The 18,611-nt window shown below is 51.4% G+C and overlaps 1 protein-coding gene across 1 annotated transcript in view; it reads left to right on the forward strand.

Annotated features, from left to right (window-relative positions):
- Window positions 1-18,611, forward strand: part of UBA1 (ubiquitin like modifier activating enzyme 1) — a gene marked incomplete in the record, with an annotated part of 790,705 nt that overhangs the window by 695,387 nt on the left and 76,707 nt on the right.

Raw genomic sequence — 18,611 nt, forward strand, 5'->3', positions numbered from 1 at the left:
AAAACCTTCTTCCCCTTTAAATTTAGAGGTGCAGCCCTGGGAGCATGCACTGCCCCGACTCCGCCGCCACACCTCAGTCCCCTTTTCCGCGTCGACAGGAACGGGCCGAATTCACCAGCGCTCCTGGGTTTGGCTTTGGCCATGTAATTCCATGCGCGGGTACATATTCACTTTGGCTTTTATCTTTCTCATCATTCAGGTAATCGGCCCTCAGACGTCACGCTCCTCCCCGGCGCATGTCGACTTCCACAGGGTTCAGCATGTGTCCATCCTGCGACGGGCTCTTCCCAGCTTCAGACCCCACTCCCTCTGCCTACGTTGCCTTGGCCCCAACCACAGTTGGCAAGCTTGTACAGCGTGCAGCGCCCTGTCATCGAAATCGCTGAAGAACAGACTAGCCAGGTGGAGGGAGCTCATCCAGACGTCGCCTCCAGAGGACCTCAAGAACTACGTGAAACATTGAGCGAGGCCCAAGGTAGGCCCTCTATTTTCCATCGCATCCCGCAAGGGAGAGACTCCTTCCCAGGGACTGCCGCACGCGGGAGGGACCGCTCAAGTCCTTGTACCAGCACATGCACCGAGGCTGCTTCAGCTACTGGCGGAGGGATTCTCGGATCCTCCCGGTGACAGTGCTGAGGGACCAGAAGGTTCTTTGACCGGGTCCCCACCCGAGGGGCTCTGCCCTTTTACCGGCATGATGTCTGAGGGGCCACGCCCAAGTACTGGCAATACTGCAGTGGGGACGCCTAAACCCAGCTCTACCGGCCCGCGTGCCGAGGGTGTCACACTTACCGGGCCTAGGCCCGAGGAGCAGGGTAGGCCTCGCAATCCACACTCCAGAGTCCTGGAGGAGGCTGGGCTCAGTGAGCCGAGCAACAGGGCGCAAGCACGTGGCAGGCAGCTCGACAAAATGGCCACCGCGCCAGACATCAGAACTCGTCCGAGTGTCAAGGTGGGACTGGCCTCAACCAGGTATGTGGCCTACAGACTATCCTTCATTTGCGCAGGGCAGGTTCCCACTGCGTCCTTACGGGCAGGGTATGCAGCGGCTCCAGCAGCCCCCCACTACCCTGTCGGTATCCCCTACCACCGCGCCGGCCTGTGAAGAGGGGTTCTTCGAGAGGTTCCTCTGGCTCATGAAGTCCCCTCAGATGGGGGGGGGGGGTTTATCATCAGGGACATGCTCCCTACGATGCTACCGGCACCACACGCCCCCTCCTCTGGCGGCCCCGGCACAGCCTCTGGCTCCGGCTCCCGAGCCGATTCCTCAGGCGGTTCTGTACCCCAGACTCTGGCTCCCGCTATTCCTCCAACTACGCAGGATCCTCCTGACCCACAGGATACGGATGAGGAGGAGGATCCTGACACGGCATCCTCAGCCAGAGCCTTCTACGAACGTCTTGCAGGGCTGGCGGACTACTTGGGCCTACCTCAACCTGAGGTTGAGTAGCCGGCAGAGGGGGTTTGGCTGAAGTCCTCACGCGATGCCCCTCTGCCAAAACGGGAATTCCACTGCAGACCGATGTAGACTCCCTGGCCAAAAAGGGTTGGCTCATGTCCCACTCTGTCCAGCTGGTGAATCGACGCCTGGACGCCAAGTACAGGCAGATGGAGGGGGATACTCTTTCTAGCGGCCCATTCTCAGCCGCACTCCTCGGTGATCGCAGCAACATCACTATACTCCAAGCCTCAGTCGTCCTCTGCCTCCGCGCTGCTAGGCAAGGAGGAGATGATCTTGGAGGCGTACGGGAAGAAGCTGTATTCCAATGCGTCTTTGCATCTTCGTCAGGCCAACGCCGATGCCATGCTGGCTGCCGCTAACCAAATGTTTTGGTGGGAAATTGCGGACTGCCTCCTGGAACTCCCTACGTAGAGCCAATCACGTTTCAAGGCGGGACTGGCTGAGGCCAAGCTGGTGGCACAGGATCTAATGGAATTCACTGTCGCCCATATCGACACCTCTGGCCGTGCCATCTGTATCGCCACGGACATGAGAAGAACAGCCTGGCTCAGGGCAACGAAATTTAACCCGGACGTTCTGGAACACATATTAAATCTGCCGTTTGAGGGAGGGGGTGGGCTCTTCCACTCCACCATGGACGAAGATCTGGACAAAAAGAAACAGCTCACAATCGGGCAAGTCTTTATCCATCTTGACAAAGACCCCGCCCAAGTCGTACACCCAGTCTCAGCAGCGCTCTGACAGGGGGCGTACGTACAGAGGGTTCTGCGGCATCCAGGAATGGAGATCCAGGCAGCCTGATCGCCCACGGTCTCAAAACCGGCGAAGCAACAAAAAGGGGGGTGAGGGGGTCCACCTCCTCTGCGACAGCCTTTGAGGGAAAGAAGGCACAACACGCACCTCCGGGTCCATGTGTCTCCAGTGGGGGGGGGGGGGGGGCGGCGGGCTTGCTCTCCATGCACATTTCTGGCGCCAGAATTTCCTGGACCCCTGGATCCTCTCCACAGTATCCACAGGGTTCTGCCTACCCATCCCAGCCTCCCCTCCCCTCCACTCCCTCAAATAGGGACAGCAACTCTTCTGGCGGAGATCCAGTTGCTCGTAGAGAGCCAGGCAGTGGAGGAAGTCCATCCTCCCAGCGAGGCTTGGGCTTTTACTCCAGGATTTTCGCCATTCAGAAAAAGAACCAGGCAGACCTGAGAGTTGTGCTGGACCTGTCTACCCTCAACGTCTCCTTACCGCTACTTAAATTCAAGATGGTTACGCCAGCTTTTATAGCAGAGACCTTGTGCAAGGGAGACTGCATGTGCTCCCTGGATCTGAAGGACGCGTACTTGCACGTCCCGATTTGGCAGCCCCATCGTTCTTTCCTACGGTTCAGGATCATGGGCTACCATTTCCAATCCAAGGTTCTTCCTTTTGACCTCAACAAGGCCCCCAGGGTCTTTACCAGACTCATAAATATGGTGGCGGCCCTCCTCAGAGCGCAGGACCTCCACATCTACCCATACCTCGACGACTGGCTTGTCAGGGCTACATCTCCAGAAGCGGTTCACCACTCTTCTCAGGCCCTTATGAACACACTGCACAATCTGGGCTTTTAGCGCAATCTCAAGAAATTGCAGCTGCAACATCCTTGGGCCTCATCTGGGACATGTGCTCCGAGAAGGTATTTCCGGCGGAGGACAAGATCTCGGCCATCAAGAAGGCCTCCACTCACTTCCTCAGCATGGTGGTACCAGCAGCTCCTGGGTCTCTTGGCAGCTGTACTATTAGCCGTTCCGCACACGAGACTGAGTATGCAGCTGCACTTTACGGCATCATGGATCCAGGAGAGGGGTGCTCAATCCAAGATGGTCTGCGGTCCTCCATCTCTCCACCGGACCTAACGTGGACAAGCCCTTCCGGCCTCCCACCCCGCAGGTCACCATCACCACGGACTCCTTGCTCCAGGGCTGGGGATCCACCCTGGATGATCTCAGTCTACGGAACCTGGACTCGACAGGGGCAGGAGTACCACATCAATTGGTTGGAGCTGAGCACCATCTGGCTAGCGCTTGGAGCATTCATCACACTTCTCAGGGGTGAGGTTGTCCTCATCCAGACAGCATGTACTGTCAACAAGCAGGGAGGCACCAGATCCCCCTCTTCTGTGCAGACTGGCAATCAGCATGTGGGAGTGGGCCCTGGAAAACGACAGCTACCTCACAGCAGTCCACCTCCCGGGGAATCCAACATGCAGGTGGACAAGTTCAGCAGGTTGGGAGTGGCCAGTTACGAGTGGCAGCTAAACTACCTCACTATTCAGGAGATCTTCAACAGGTGGAGTCATGCCCAGGTGGATCCCTTTGCCACCTGGCACAGCAGGAAGTTCCCTCAGTTCGCCTCCTGGCAGAGACAGGGCCCTGGCTCACTGGGCAACGCATTTCGGCTTCAGTGGATCGGCATGACGGCTTACACCTTCCTGCCCACTCCGCTGATTCAGAGAGTGATTTGCAAGCTCAACATCATTCTAATGGCTCCATGGTGGCAGGCCAGGCCATGGTTTTCAGAGCGGCTCAGCCTCTCGGAAATGCCTCCGATTCACCTACCTACCGACCGGCTCAGCACATCTTCTGAGGCAGCGGGGGTGGGGGGGGTGGCTTCAGGGTCATCCACCCCGCGCCACAACAGAAGCTAGTCCTCACAGCGTGGTGCCTGAGCAGGTAGCGCTACGGCACCTCGGCCTCTCCCAGGCTACTCTGGAAATCCTACAGGACGCAAGGAGCAAGGCTACCAGGGCCTAGTATAAAAGTAAATGGATCGAGTTCTGCCAATGTGCAAACTCGACCCCCTGGCATGTACTTTGGATGACGTGCTTGCCTTCTCGGCGCACCTCGCCCACACTGGCATGCAGGTGGACACCTGCCATACGTACCTCGCAGCCATCGGGGCTTACAGGAACTCGGAGGAGGGGGATCTTCTCCAATCCTATCAAACATTTGACGGGGCCCGCAAGGCTCTACCCGCCCATCAAGAGGCCGCACCCCATGTGGAACCTTTACATAGTCTTGGGCTCCCTGGCACACAAACCGTTTGAGCCAGTGGCGTCCGCAGACATCAGGCTGGTCACCATCAAGACGGCCTTACTAGTCTGCCTCGTCTTGTAGAGTCAGCGAAATCCAGGCGCTGGTCGCCTCGGAGCCATATACTAACTTTCACAGTATTAAAGTAGTCCTGCGGATGCACCCAGCATTTCTGCCCAAGGTGCAGTCTGCTTTCCACTTGAACGAAGAAATGATCCTTCCTACGCTCTTTGCTGATCCCAAGGACAAAGCACAGGGAGTGCTGCACTGCCTGGATGTCAGGAGTGCCCTGAAATTCTACTTGGACAGAAGCAAGGGCTTCTACAAATCAGACGCCCTATTTGTCACTTTCGGAGGCTCAAGACGGGCTATCCAGCCTCCAAGGCCCCCATATCCCGCTGGATTATCGCGGCCATCAACTTGTACGAGGGCCAGCACAAGCCGCTTACGGCCAACATGCACGCCCACGCAGTCAAGGCCAAGGCAGCAGCCATCACATTCCAGCGCCATGTCCCTTGACAAGTCAAAAGCAGGGCGGCCACTTGGGCCACTCCCTCTGCTTTCTGCAAGCATTACTGTTTAGATGCCGGCTCTAGATCTGATGTGGCTTTCAGACAGGTGGTTCTCAGGAACCTATTTGCATAAGGAGGGTCTCCTTTCCACCCTGGGGCTACATTCAGTTGTAATCGCCCATGCAGTATAGAGGAAAGGGGACGAGATGTAAGAATAATTATAAGTTAATCACCGTAGTGATTAACGCTTTCCTCCATACGTCCCATCATCCTGCCCCCTAATTGGTGTCATTAGGCAATGTTAAATCTATTGTCGACGTGTCAATGGGGACTGAACTGTGGAGGCGGAGTCAGGGCAGCGCATGCTCCTAGGGCTGCACCCGAGCGCGCCTTGAAACACTTGTGTATAGGCGCGTTACAAATACCTTATCATATCATATCAAAGGGGAAGAGGGTTTTTTCTGGTGAAAAAGTTGTCTACCGTCACTTGGCAGGGACGCCCATGCAGTATGGAGGAAAGGGGACTAAGAGTACGTTACTTAGTCACTACAGTGAGTCATTTATAATTTTCTGCTCACTCATTACTCTTCTAGAACGTCACTTAGCTAACTTGTTAATTTGACATGCCTTATCCAATGGCCTCGGCCTTCAAGCCCTGCTTTGGGCAAAGGACCATGTTGGAGCTGATCTATAAGGATAAACCGCAGCAGCATAGGAAATAGTCTGCTCCTCCAGTTACTATTCCAAGTAACTGCGAAGCGTGGCAATCGCAAAGATACAAGCAGCAGAGGTTAACCATCTTTGCCAATGCCCCAGCGCCTGCATGCCATCCTCTGGCTCTGCAGTGCTTAGTAAAGCATAGCGTGTCTGATGGCTCAGTTCTGGCTTTGCCTTTCGGTGTTGGGCAAAGTTTGAATGCAGTACCCTTTGGAAACACTACAAACAACTATAACTGCAGGTATAGTCAACCCAACCTTTGGTATAAGCTAGTACTATACAGTTTTGGTAGCTTGTTTAGCAGCCAGGCTTATCTCAAGAGGGGAAATGTGAGCTGTAGTGAGTTACACAAAGATTCACAGTTACAGGTATTCAAATAAACTTACACTCAAGGTTTCTTGCATAAACAATAATTTATCAGTCCGTTATAAAGCCTTCTTCAGAAGGGAGCAATAAAATAATAAAACACAAATATACTTCAATACTGTACACTGAGTTTCAGAATCAGACGAGGCCCTTTTGGGATGGCCCACAGATACAACCTGTTGGGCAGAATTGCAGGCAGTACCCTCTGGGACTACTACACACAATTAGGACTACAGGTGTTAGCTAAACCAACCTTATGGTACAGGTCTGTACCACTCAGTTTTTGGTAGCGAGCTGAGCAGCCAGGCTCATCTCAAGAGTGAATGTGAGCAGTACAAGTAGTTGCACAGAGGACTTTCAATCAGTGGTTCAAGTAGACACTTATACTCAAGGTTACTTGATAAAAACACTTAATTTATTACACAATCATTTAGAAAACATTTTACTAGAAGAAGACAACTTAATATTATATACCCATACACTTCAATGCAAAACTGTAAGCTTTTGAGACAGTTTGAGCTCCCCTGAAATGCAGGCCAAATGGCAGTTCGGTTACTTAGAAGTGAGCAAAATTGACAAAAGTAAGTAGAATGGATCACACATACTTTCTAGGCAGTGCAAATAGTTTTAGTTCACCAGAGGAGTTGAACTCAATAGACCAGGCCAGAGTCAATGGGCTAGTGTTCTGGATAGGATAGAGCAGTTCTCAGAAGTAGTTCAGACGAAAAAGGATCATTTGTTGGGGCACAAGCTGATTAGGCCTGCAAGTTGGGAAAGTTTCACGAACTTTCACTGCAAGAGTGGCGTTCTCTGTCGGGTTGGTACAGTACCTCTGTATGAAGAAACAAATATTGCTGAAGTCTTGGTTCCTGGCAGATCTCGCTGTTCCTGAGCCTCAGTCGTGGGGACAAGAGGGAGGATGTCGGACTCTGGCACTGCACGGGATCATTGAAGAAGGCAAACAAGATGGAGTCACTTCAGTTCCAGTAGCTGTAGATTCAAGAACACAAGCTGGTGTCCCTCTCCCTGGTTAATCCTAACCAGCCTTGAGAATGGTATCCAGGTGTCTTATGAGTTGATTGGTCCCACCAACTCAAAAGAAGAAGCCGTCCTTGAAGGGGCTTCTCTGTCGAATGGAGTTTGGCAATTCGGACCTGCAGCAGGGATTTACCGGGCAAACCAACGGTCCAGGAATTGCAGCAGCCGTCCTCTTCCAGCTCGTCGTTGGTTCTTTCGTTCCAGTGGTCGACTCTGCTACAGTCAGCCAGCCAATCACACCAGAGTGCATTTGGGTCTCATCGGAGACCAAGCACAGGGTGTTTCGGGCACCTCCCTCACTTCCTGCCCACCCCAGACACTCAGACGCCAAGGGCGAACTTCAGTCCTGAAGCCTGCCAAAGGCACACGAACAAAGGAACCGAACCTGGTTTGGTGCGCAGAGACAAACACTAGAAAGGACCTTTCCAAAAAACAGTGAAAAAAAGACCAGGACCTGTTTAAACAAAGGGGCTTAAAATGCCGTCTTGAAAAACATGGCTCCTGTGATTTTTAGCTACCTGTGTTCGTGGTCGGGAAAAATCTTGGTAGTTGTAAAACCACTGCCACCAGCCTTTTCAATAGGAAAGGGTAGCATTTGTATTGTAAGTCTGACAGAACTTACCTCATTCTGTAGAGTTGCTTGCATCTTCTACTACTCAAGTCTAACAGCGTGTGGCCCTACATTGATTCTTTTTCTTCAAAGACTTCTAAAACATTGTGCAAAGACCTTTCTTAGTTACCTGCAAAGAAGTGTTTCAGCTCATATAGACTTTTGCCCGTTGTCTTTGGCTTATCCTGTTCCACTGAATGACTCTTATCGGGGGATCTGAAAGTATATGCCTGCTTAAGAATATTTGTGGTCTCTTGTATGTTCTAATAACCTTTGACTTACTCCAAAAAAGTTGGACACAGCGGATACCATGTAACCCCTCCAGCACTCCATTGTAAGATGGTGTGTGCTGGGTCTGTGAATTTTACATTCTCTGGGAAAGTCGTTTATCCCATAGAAGCTATTTAAACCTTTGGGAAGTCTAAAAAGACATCCCTGCGTCACTGCAATGAAGGTGCTGTGTAACGCATGAAAAGATGATGCATATGGAGTTATCTAAAACTCCACAATCAAAGAACACAAATGTAAAACACACATCAAAATACATGAAAGGATGACGGGAAAAAGGCTCACACTCTTACCAGGTTAAAAAAAATCAAGTCCTCAAAATCCAGCAAAGTTGCTGGGGGTCTCTAAGGTAAAGGGAATTTGCACCTTTATGAGAATTCTTCCAAACACCTACACCATGTGGTGACTTCAGTAACAAGGGTGCTGGGGACATAATACCTTACTGTTGGCATTCAGCATACTCTTTAATAGTTGTTAAAAGACAAAGGTTATTAGAACACAAGAATATACAAATATTCATAAGCAGGGCAAATACTTTTAGAGTTCTCTAGAAGAGTCATTCAATTTAATAGGCTAAGCCAAGGTCAATGGACAAAAGTCTTGGATAGGATACAGCACTTCTGGTTAGTTCAATGGAAATGTTGTTGCGCAAGTTCTTAGGAGTCTTTGAAGAAAAGAAGAATCAAATATAGGGCCACAAGCTGATTAGACTTGAGTTGTGGAAGTAACAAGCACTTCTACAGTAAGAGGTAAGTTCTCGGAGGTTAGTTTTTACAGTACCTTTAGTAAGGAAGAAAAAAGATGCAGCTGAAGACTTCTGTTCCTGTACATCTCTGCAGATCTCACTGTTCCTGGGCCTCAGTTGTGGGGACAAGAGGGAGGACGTTGGTGGATTCCTGCACTGTCAAAACTGGCAACCGGCAAACTTTACTTTCAGTGTCTGTTTCAGCTCCTTGCGGTACAGCAAATAGCAGTAAGCGCGGTTCCTGGCTGTCAAGGTGGACTTTCCTCACATCTGATGTTCCGCGCTCAACTGGGTGGGAGAGGGGGTGTCAGGCTTGTTCAGTCCTGCTTTGTGGGAGTCCGGAGGATCTTTCAAAAGCTTTAGGCCAGCTTACAGGCAACACACACAATCTGGTGTCCCTCTCCCTGGCTCTACGGTTTTCTGCAGCACTCTGAGGAAATTCAACTAGCTCCGAGATGGGGGTCCAGACGGTTTACTTGGGAGTTGGTTGGTCCTACCAACTCAAAGGGAGAAGCCGTCCTTGCAGGGCTTCTCTGTCGATGCAAACTTGGTGATTCGGACCTGCAGCAGGGCTTCACCGGGCAAACCAATGGTCCAGGAGTTGCAGCAACTGTCCTCTACAAGCTCTTCAGTTTCTTCGTCGAGTGGTCGACTTTGCCTTCCAAGCCAAGAGACTTGCCTTTTATTCAATTCTCTCCCATTCATTCCAGCCTAGCTGTCACTCACCCAGCAGGGTGGTTGTCCTTGCCAGACAGCCAGCCAGCCAATCATCACTGAGTGCATTTGGGTGTCCTGGGAGACTAGGCACAGGGAGTTTCGGGCGCCTCCCTCACTTCCTGCCTAATCCAGACACTCTGGAGCCAGAGGCGGGTTTCACATCTGAAGCCCGCCAAAGGCAAATTGACAAAGAGACCAAACCCTGTTTGGTGCGCAGATAGAAACTATAGAAGGACCTTTCCACAAACACATGGCGAAAAAAGACCAGGAACCATTTTAGCAACAATGACTGGGTGCCATCTTGAAAACCATGGCTCCTGCGATTTAACGTTACTGGAGCTGCGAACAGTTCGCAGTCAGGGTAAATCATGGTAGTTCGTTGTAAAACCACTGCCACCAGCCATTCTGAGAGGAAAGGGTAACATTTGACTGTTACTTGAGTATCTAGGCACAGGGGATACTAGGTAACCCCTTCAGCACTCTATAGGAAGATGGGCTAAGTAGAGTCAATTTCACAAAAACAGTTTATCCCAGAGAAGGTATTTAAACCTTGGGAAATCTAAGACTTCCCTGTGCCACTACACTGAAGGTGCTTTGTGACCCAATTTTAAAAGATGCCTATGGAGTTTGTCGGACTCAATAACCAAAAAGAAACAAACACAGAAAACAATCAGAATTAAAAGTACAAAAGTCCCAAAGTTCAGTAAAAGAGCTGGGGGTCTCTAAGGTAGAGGGGAATTGGCACATTTTTGAGAATTCTCCATAACATTCGGCATCGAAGTGCCACCTCGGTGCCCTTGATGCCAGCACTTCATCAAAATGCACCCCTCTTCCAAGAGGCCAGTTCTTTTCAGATGTCAAAAATGTTAGCGCTGCCAATGAGATACCGGGGAGATGAGCAGCAAAACGAGTAGAGGGGCCTGTTGGGAAAGATTTCTCTTTACTGCACCTTTCCTTCCATTTTTATATATATGGACTTCCGTTGCCTGGGAAAGCAGAGGCTTTTGGCGGGCTACTGGAGGGCTGTTTGTTAGCTGGCAAGATGTGGGCTGGGACTATCTAATCCCAATCCACAAACTGGTTTGTGTGACTGAGTGGTATGCAGGAGTGTTCCCTCCAGTGGTCCTGATTGGACCACTGCTGGGGTGTGTGGCGCTAGTCCTGCTATTGGCTAGTGGGAGTTTCATTGCTTACCTGGCTTTTAGGATAAGAGCACCCCTGCACACAAACTGGAGAGACTGGAGTAACCTGTCCAGCTGTGAGACCTGTGAAGGGACCGGAGACCCGACTGAAGGAGGCTTAGCGACCAACTTCTGCTGCTGTCCTGTTGGAACCCTGTCTTGCTTTTGATTTTCAGCAGTCCTCCAAGGGAGCTGCAACGATTGGAGTAGAGGGAACATCCTTTCTTGACTTCTGCTTGGTACCCTGCGAAGAAGAGCCATTGGAAGTGTCCCGGGACCATCCTGTGGCTGACCAGCTCAGAGTTTGGTCTACCGTGCTGCTGACGTCGCCGTTCTGAGTTGCGGCCTGGAACGTCTAGATCCTCAGCTCGTCCTACAAGAATTAACTCGGGGAAATTTCAGAGTCCTAGTATCAAGGGGCCCCAAGATAGGAGGGAAAGTCTGACCGCGACAAGTGAGGCTCTTTGCGTCATGCTGCATTGACCACCGGCCGAAACTGCTTATCTGCCTCGAGTCCAGTCCTGAGAGGGGCCCTGCATCATGTTTTTCTGCATTCTTCATCCGAGAGTCCTTGCACCAGCAAAAGACACCGACCAGAGATCCGTTCAAACCTGCAACCCCTGCTAATCGAGGACTGAGGCTGGTGGTGGGAAAAGAAACCTTGCACCTTCTTCCTTTTTGACCTGCCAAGTCCTGTGAAGAATCAAAGTGCGGAGGGGAAGGGGAGGGTAAAGGTACAGTGGTTCTTACCTGCCCCTAAACTCCCTTTTTAAGTTTTCCTAACTATTACAAAACTTTTAGTATACTTTGGTTTTACCATTAGCTTGCTAGCGCAAGCATTCCGAAAGTTGGGGACACTTCTATTAGTTAGAATACATTGTCCTCTTACCCTTGGAACTGTTCACTGGACCCCAGAGACCCTAGCTTCATTTTTTTCCTGCATCACAAACTGTGTCTGAACATTTGAGCTTAAGGCCCCAGACAACTTGGAGAAGAACTTTAGAAGTTAGGGTTGACTCTCTGTGGACCTGTAGTAAATAACCTAATCTGCACTTTCTTTTACAGCAGTTTGATTTGCGCTATGCCCTGCTTCAGTGACTGTGTATTTGTAATATATTCGTGTTGTGTGATATTTCTACCTGTTGGCAGTCATTTTTCATAGTGTTGCTTGGCCATAATAACTTTTATGCATACTGTCGAAGTGTAATCTGATATTCCCATTCTGTGTACTTTCAAGCTCACCACCTCTTGAGACTTAGTCTAGACCCTCGTCGCTGCTACCTTGAACTGGTTTGACTGCAGCGCCCCAGAGTTGTCCCTGTCACAATATAGGTTGGCCTTCTATACATCTGTCCACCAGGCCAAAGTATAAAAAATCAGTTGTAACCGATAAGGTATAAGGTGCCTAGTCCCAGGGGTGCCTCGCAGGCACCCCATTTCTGCCCTAGCGTCATTTTATCTCCATACATTGGTTTGAGGGGCTAGGCTAGGCGCAGCTAAAATTTGCATATTTACTGCATTAGTAGCCCAATCTGCCTTTATGGTAACCATTGGGGTAGTAATGGTTCTTACTTTTACGTCCCGTCCCCTTTCCTCCATACTGTATGGGCGGCCCTTCCAAGGGATGGGAGACGGAACCTTTTTCACCAGAAAAAACCTTGTCCTTTAAATTTAGAGGCGTGCTGGGGTGCGGCCCAGGGATCATGCGCTGCCCTGACTCTGCCCTCCAGCGCCACACCCCAGACCCTTTTTCTGCATGGACGGGAACGTGCCAAATTCACCAGCGCTCCTGGGTTTGTTTTCGGCCATGTAATTCCACATGCGGATTCTTCTTTGTCTTATCCATCACTCAGGTACTCTGTCCTCAGGCGTCACGCTCCTCCCCGGCGCATGTCGACTTCCACAGGGTTCAGCAGCTGTCCATCCTGCAACAGGCTCTTCCCATCTTTCGACCCCCACGCCCTCTGCCTACACTGCCTTGGCCCCGACCACGGTTGCCAATCATGTTCGGCGTATGACTCTGTCCTCGAAGGCGCTGAAGCAGACTAGCCAGGTGGAGGGAGCTCTTCCAGAGGTCACTTCCAGAGGATCTCAAGAATTTTGTGAAGCATCGAACTAGGCTCAAGGTAGGGCTGATGATTTCCAGCGCACCCCGCAAGGGAGACTCCTTCCCAGGGACTCTCCCACGCGGGAGGGACTGGCCAGGTCCTTCTAACAGCACGTGCATAAGGCTACTTCAGGGTTGAGGGATCCTCGGATCCTCCCGGGCGCAGTGTTGAGGGACCGGAAGGTTCTTTTACCAGGTCTATATCTGAGGGGCTCTGCCCTTTTACCGGCACCATGGCCGAGGGCTACGCCCTAATACCGGCAATATGTCCGAGGGGCTATGTCCTAATAGCGGCAATATGTCCGAGGGGGTGCCTAAAGGCGGCTCTATCGACCCCCGGGTCGAGGGTGTCACACCTACCGGCCCGAGGAGCAGGGTAGGCCTCGTGATCCACATGCAAGAATCTTGGACAAGGCCAGGCCGAGCACCATGTCGCAGGCACGTGGTAGGCAGCTCGACAGAATGGCTGCCGCGCCAGAAAGAGGCACCCGTCTGAGCGCCATTCCATGAATTCGGTGAAGAATGAGTGTCCAGGTGGGACTGGCCTCAACCAGGTACGTGGCCTAAAGTTTACCCCTAATTTGCACAGGGCAGCTTTCATTTGCGTCCTTATGGACCGGGTATGCAGCAGCTCCCCGCTATCCCGTCAGCACCCCCTGCAACCTCTTTGGCCAGTGAAGAGGTGCTCTTCGAAGTTCCTCGGCCTCATGAAGTCACCTCAGATGGGGGTTATCATCAAAGATTCAATCAGGGTAGTCCTCCCCACAATGCTGGAGGCACCACAGATGCCCCGGCACAGCCACCTCCTCCGCCCCCCAGCCCAATCCAAGGGGGGCTACGCTGCCTCCTCAGCCTCTGGCCACGGGCTCTGTACCCCAGCCTCCGGCGCCAACTACTACTACGCCTCCTCCTCCACAGGATCCTCCAGATCTGCAGCATTCCGTATGATGATCCAGACATGCCATCCTCAGCCAGGGCCTTCCACGAACATCTTGCTGGTCTGCGGAATACCTGGGCCTCCCCCAACCCGATGTCGAGCAGCTGGTAGAGGGGGTTCTGGTTGAAGTCCTCACTCGACACTCCTCTGCCAAATCGGGGATTCCTATGCAGACCGATGTAGTCACCCTGGCCAAGAAGGGCTGGCTCGAACCCCACTCTGCCCAGCTGGTCAATCGACGCCTGGACACCAAGTATAGGCAGATGGGGGGGGAGCACACTCTTGCTCTCGGCCCATCCTCAGCCACACTCGGTGATCGCTGTGACATCACTATAGCCTTGGTCGTCCTCAGCCGTCTCCTCTGCGGCGCTGCTAGGCAAGGAGAAGATCTTGGAGGCGTACGTGTTAGGGAGAAATCTCCGAAATGTGCGAATTGCCTTAACCTTGGAGACCGCCAGCAACTTTGCTGGATTTTGATGACTTGATTTTTTTTTTTTTACCTGGAAAGAGTGTGAGCCTTTTTTCCCACTCTTTCGTATTTTAATTTGCGTTTTACATTTGTGTTCTCTGATTAGAGTTTTAGATGACTCCATAGGCGGCATCTTTTCATGAGTGTTACACAGCACCCTCGGTGCAGTGACACAGGGATGTCTTTTAAGACTTTCGAAAGGTTTAAATACCTTCTCTGGGATCAACTGTTTCCCAGAGAATGTAAAGTGAAATTGACTTTACTAGTCTTTTCCAAATTCATAGACGCAGCACACACCATCTTGCAATGAAGTGCTGGAGGGGTTACGTAGTATCCCCTGTGTCTAAACACTCATGTAGCAGTAAAATGCTATCCTTTCCTATTGAAAAGGCTTGTGGCAGTGGTTTTACAACGAACTACCATGATTTTTCCGGACCGCAAGCACCGGTAGCTAAAAATCACAGGAGCCATGTTTTTCAAGATGGCACCTTAAGCCCCTTTGTTTAAACAGGTCCCGGTCTTTTTTCGCCATTTCTTTTTGGAAAGGTCCTTCTAGTGTTTGTCTCTGCGCGCCAAACCAGGTTTGGTCCCTTTGTTTGTGTGCATTCGGCCGGCTTCAGGACTGAAGTCTGCCCTTGGCGTCTGAGTGTCTGCGGTGGGCAGGAAGTGAGGGAGGTGCCCGAGGAGACCCAAATGCACTCTGGCGTCATTGGCTGGCTGACTGTCCGGCAGGGACAGCCACTCTGCTGGGTCACTGACAGCTTGTCTGCAAATGAATGGGAGAAACCTGCATAAAGGCATGGCTTTTTGCTTGGAAGGCAGTCGACCACTGATGAAGGAATCCGAAGAAGAACTTGGAGGAGATGCCTGCTGCAACTCCTGTTCAGTTGGTGCTCCCGGTGAAACCCTGCTGCATTGCTGAAGCTCTGAATTCGCCTCGACTAGAGAAGACCTGCAAAGGATGACTTCTCCCATTGGGTTGGTGGGACCAATCGACCCCCAAGATGAGCTAATATGAAAATCATCTCAGAGCTGGCTGTATTTCCATTACAGGAACCAAAGTGCCAGGGAGAGGAACACCAGAATCAAGTGAGTTGTCTTGAAGTCAGACCCAAGCTCCAGGAAGATTCTCCAGACTACCAGGAAGCAGGACTGACCAAGCCTGAGCCACCTCAACAGAGTGCTGGATCCCAGATGCGAGGAAGTGGTGTCCGAGACCCGCGGTGGGGCTAATTGCGAGAGTTGCAAGGAGCTGAAATCGCAAGTGCCACTGATCTGAAGTTTGCCCATTGCTGCCGCCGACCTTCAATTCGTATTGCAGGAGTCCCCAGACGTCCTCCCTCTTGTCCCCACGACTGAGGCACAGGAACAGAATCTGCAGACCTTCTAACCGAAGGTACTGTAAAACTAAGAGGACTTGCCTCTTGTTGTGTAGCCTTGCTAGTTCTCAGTTGAGACTTGTCTTGGTTGCTTTTGCAGAGTTGCTTGCAGCTTTGCCCCTCACGCCTCCCAGCTTGTGGCCCTATAGTGATTTTACTTTTTCTACAAAGACTTCTAAAACATTGTGCAAGACTTTTACTTAACTGCAAGAAGTGCTTCAACTCAAGTAGACTTTTGCTCAATTAACATTGGCTAGCCTAGCTCCCTGAAAGACTCTACTTACCTCTGACTTTGTGCTTTATCTTTCTTCCAGGAAAGGGATCATTTACTTTGCATTGGGGGGTCGGGGGGGTTCAGAAGTACTTGCTTGCTTCAGAATATTTGTTAACCTTTGTTTTATTCCCAAACCACTTTTCTTTGACACCAAATTCTTTGATCTAAATGTACCACTGATATATTAATGTCCAGTGTTCTAGTTATTTAAGTCTCCTCAGGTTGTAGGAAGAATCTGTGTAATCCCAAATTGTTACTTGTTGATTTAGAGAAACTAAGAGTGTGTATTTTCAAGTGTATTTTTGTGTTGCATATATATTGTTCCCTTCTGAAGAAGGCTTATTCTACTGTTACATATATTAATAATTGTTTAATCCAGAAACCTTGAGTGTAAGGGTTTATTTGAATACTTGTCACTGTGAATCTGTGTAAAAACCCTACTGCTCACATTGACCCCTCTTGAGATAATTGGCTGCTCAGCCACACTAACAACCTGTGTAGTACAGTCTTATACCAAAGGTTGGGTTACCTATTGGCCTGCCCGTAGGAAAAGGTTGCTCTAGTCTCCCAAAGGTTACTGCCCACAATCCTGCCTAACAACAACCGCTGCAGAGAGCTTCTCCACCAGACGAAGTGGGATCCTTCCATTCCTTGATAGCCCGGGCATCAGAACTTTTCCAGCTCACCCTGGAAGAGAAAAAGGAGGGCTTCCTGTGCCAGCAGCATGAGGCAAAGAGGAAGACCACCATCCTATCGGTCGCACTCCTGGACGGTGTCTGGGGTTAGGGGCTGCCTCTGTTGACGAACCCCGCCTCAGCGAAGAGAGACCGACTTGAAAAGAAGTACCGGGTGATGTAGTCTGCGCCATAGTGTCTGCGGACTCTCTCGGCGGCCGCCAGGAAGAAATCGTCGAGTTAGTCTTCATCTGCACCTCCAGACCACGAGGCGAAGAAATAGTATTCCATGGGTAGAAAGGTCATCCACTCGGTAACGGTCAAGGCGGCCAACGCCTTAGCGTTCGTGGCCAGATACGACCGGGAGCTTTGGTACAAGATGGCTCCACTCCTGGATTTCCTCCCCAGTGACAAACTGATCGAGGCTTTGGAGATCCTCCAGGAAGGCTAGTTGGCGTCGGACCACGCCATCAAAGTGGCCCTGGACATTGCAGACACAGGTTTCCGCTAGATGGGGAAACTGGGTTTCCCTTAGCCGTCGTAGCTGCCTCAAGGCCACCAACTTCAGGAAGGAAGTTAAGACGAGGATCCTGAACATGCCGTTCGACAGAGACATGTTCAGGAAGGCAGTCGATGAATCCCTCCAGGCCATCAAGACCGACAGACGGCCCGTTCCTTGGGCACTCTGGAACACCACCAGCTGTCCTTTCGTTCCTCAGGAGGAAATTCTAGCAGGTCTCCGAAGTTTTTCGGCAGGGGCTCGTCCTCTTACCGCCAACCCTCCCGTTATTCGATCCAGGAAGCCAATGGGGTTGGGGGGTCGCTCCAAGGCCTTCGGAGGTGGCTGTCAAGGCCCCAGGGTGGCGCACCACCCTCCAAGCAGAACTGAACCAGCCAAGACGTCAGGCCCCCACCCATGCACCCCGGTGGCAGGCCGGCTGGTGAACTTCGTCAGCGTGTGGGAGACTATCTCCACTGACAGATGGGTGCTGAATGCTCTCGCCATGGACACACTTTGGAATTTCAACGGAAGTGTCCGCGTACCACCGGTGGCCCAACAGGAACACATCCCTCAGCTGCTACTGGAAGTTCGGGCCATGTTTAGAAAAGGGGTGATAGAGCTGGTTCCGCGGCGACTCCGAGGGTCCAGTGTTTACTCAAGATACTTTTTGTAAGAAAGACGACCGTGGCTCGAGGCCCATTCTCGACCTATGATGACTCAAAAAGTACATTAAGTCCCAGAAGTTCAGGATGGTCACACTGCAGTACGTACTCTGCCAGCTGGAGGAGGGAGACTTTGTCGTTGTTGGATCTAGAGGACGCGTACTTCCACGTCCCCATACACAAAAAGCATCACAAGTTCCTGCGCTTTGTCGTACAAGGGAAGCATTACCAGTTCAAGGCTCTTCCCTTCGGACTGAAGTCAGCGGCCAGAGTCTTCAAGTGCCAGGCTCCGGTGGCGGGCCATCTACGATTGCAGGATTCATGTGTATCCTTAGCTTGCCAACTGCCTCATCTGGGCCAAGTCCGGGGACATCGCTGTCAATCGAACGGCGAGGACTGTCGGACTGCTGACAGACCTGGGGTTCTCGGTGAATCATGCAAAGTCCTGCTCGACTCCAAGCTCAACAGTGTCCTGCCTGTCTTCGCCGTCGGAGGAGAGGATAGCAGCCCTCTTGGTCAAGGTGCAACAGCTGTTAGCACTGAAGATCGCCACCGTGAGGACCATCAAGTCTCTGTTCGGCATGATGTCGTCATGCATATACCCGATTCTGCTCTGCATGTTGCGGATGTGTCCACTCCAGGATTTCCTCGACGCCCGTTGGGTCCAGGTGTCCGGAGGCTTTCAGGACCGTATCTCGCTCGACGAGGAGTTCTGTTGAGCGATAAGGTAGTGGGGCGTGTGCTCAAACATCGCCGGAGGCTCAGACTTCCAGGTCCACACAAAATCTGTTTGCGCTGGCAACGAACGCCAAGTGCTGGAGATTCTTCAGCAGGTTCCACCAGCTGAAATGGGGGACGTGTTTTCCTTCCTGTGGGTAGAGGGCAGTCATTGGCTGGGGCAGTATG

This window comes from Ambystoma mexicanum, chromosome 2p (genome assembly GCF_040938575.1).
Source record: "Ambystoma mexicanum isolate Mex_15411 chromosome 2p, UKY_AmexF1_1, whole genome shotgun sequence".
Classification (NCBI taxonomy): domain Eukaryota; kingdom Metazoa; phylum Chordata; class Amphibia; order Caudata; family Ambystomatidae; genus Ambystoma; species Ambystoma mexicanum.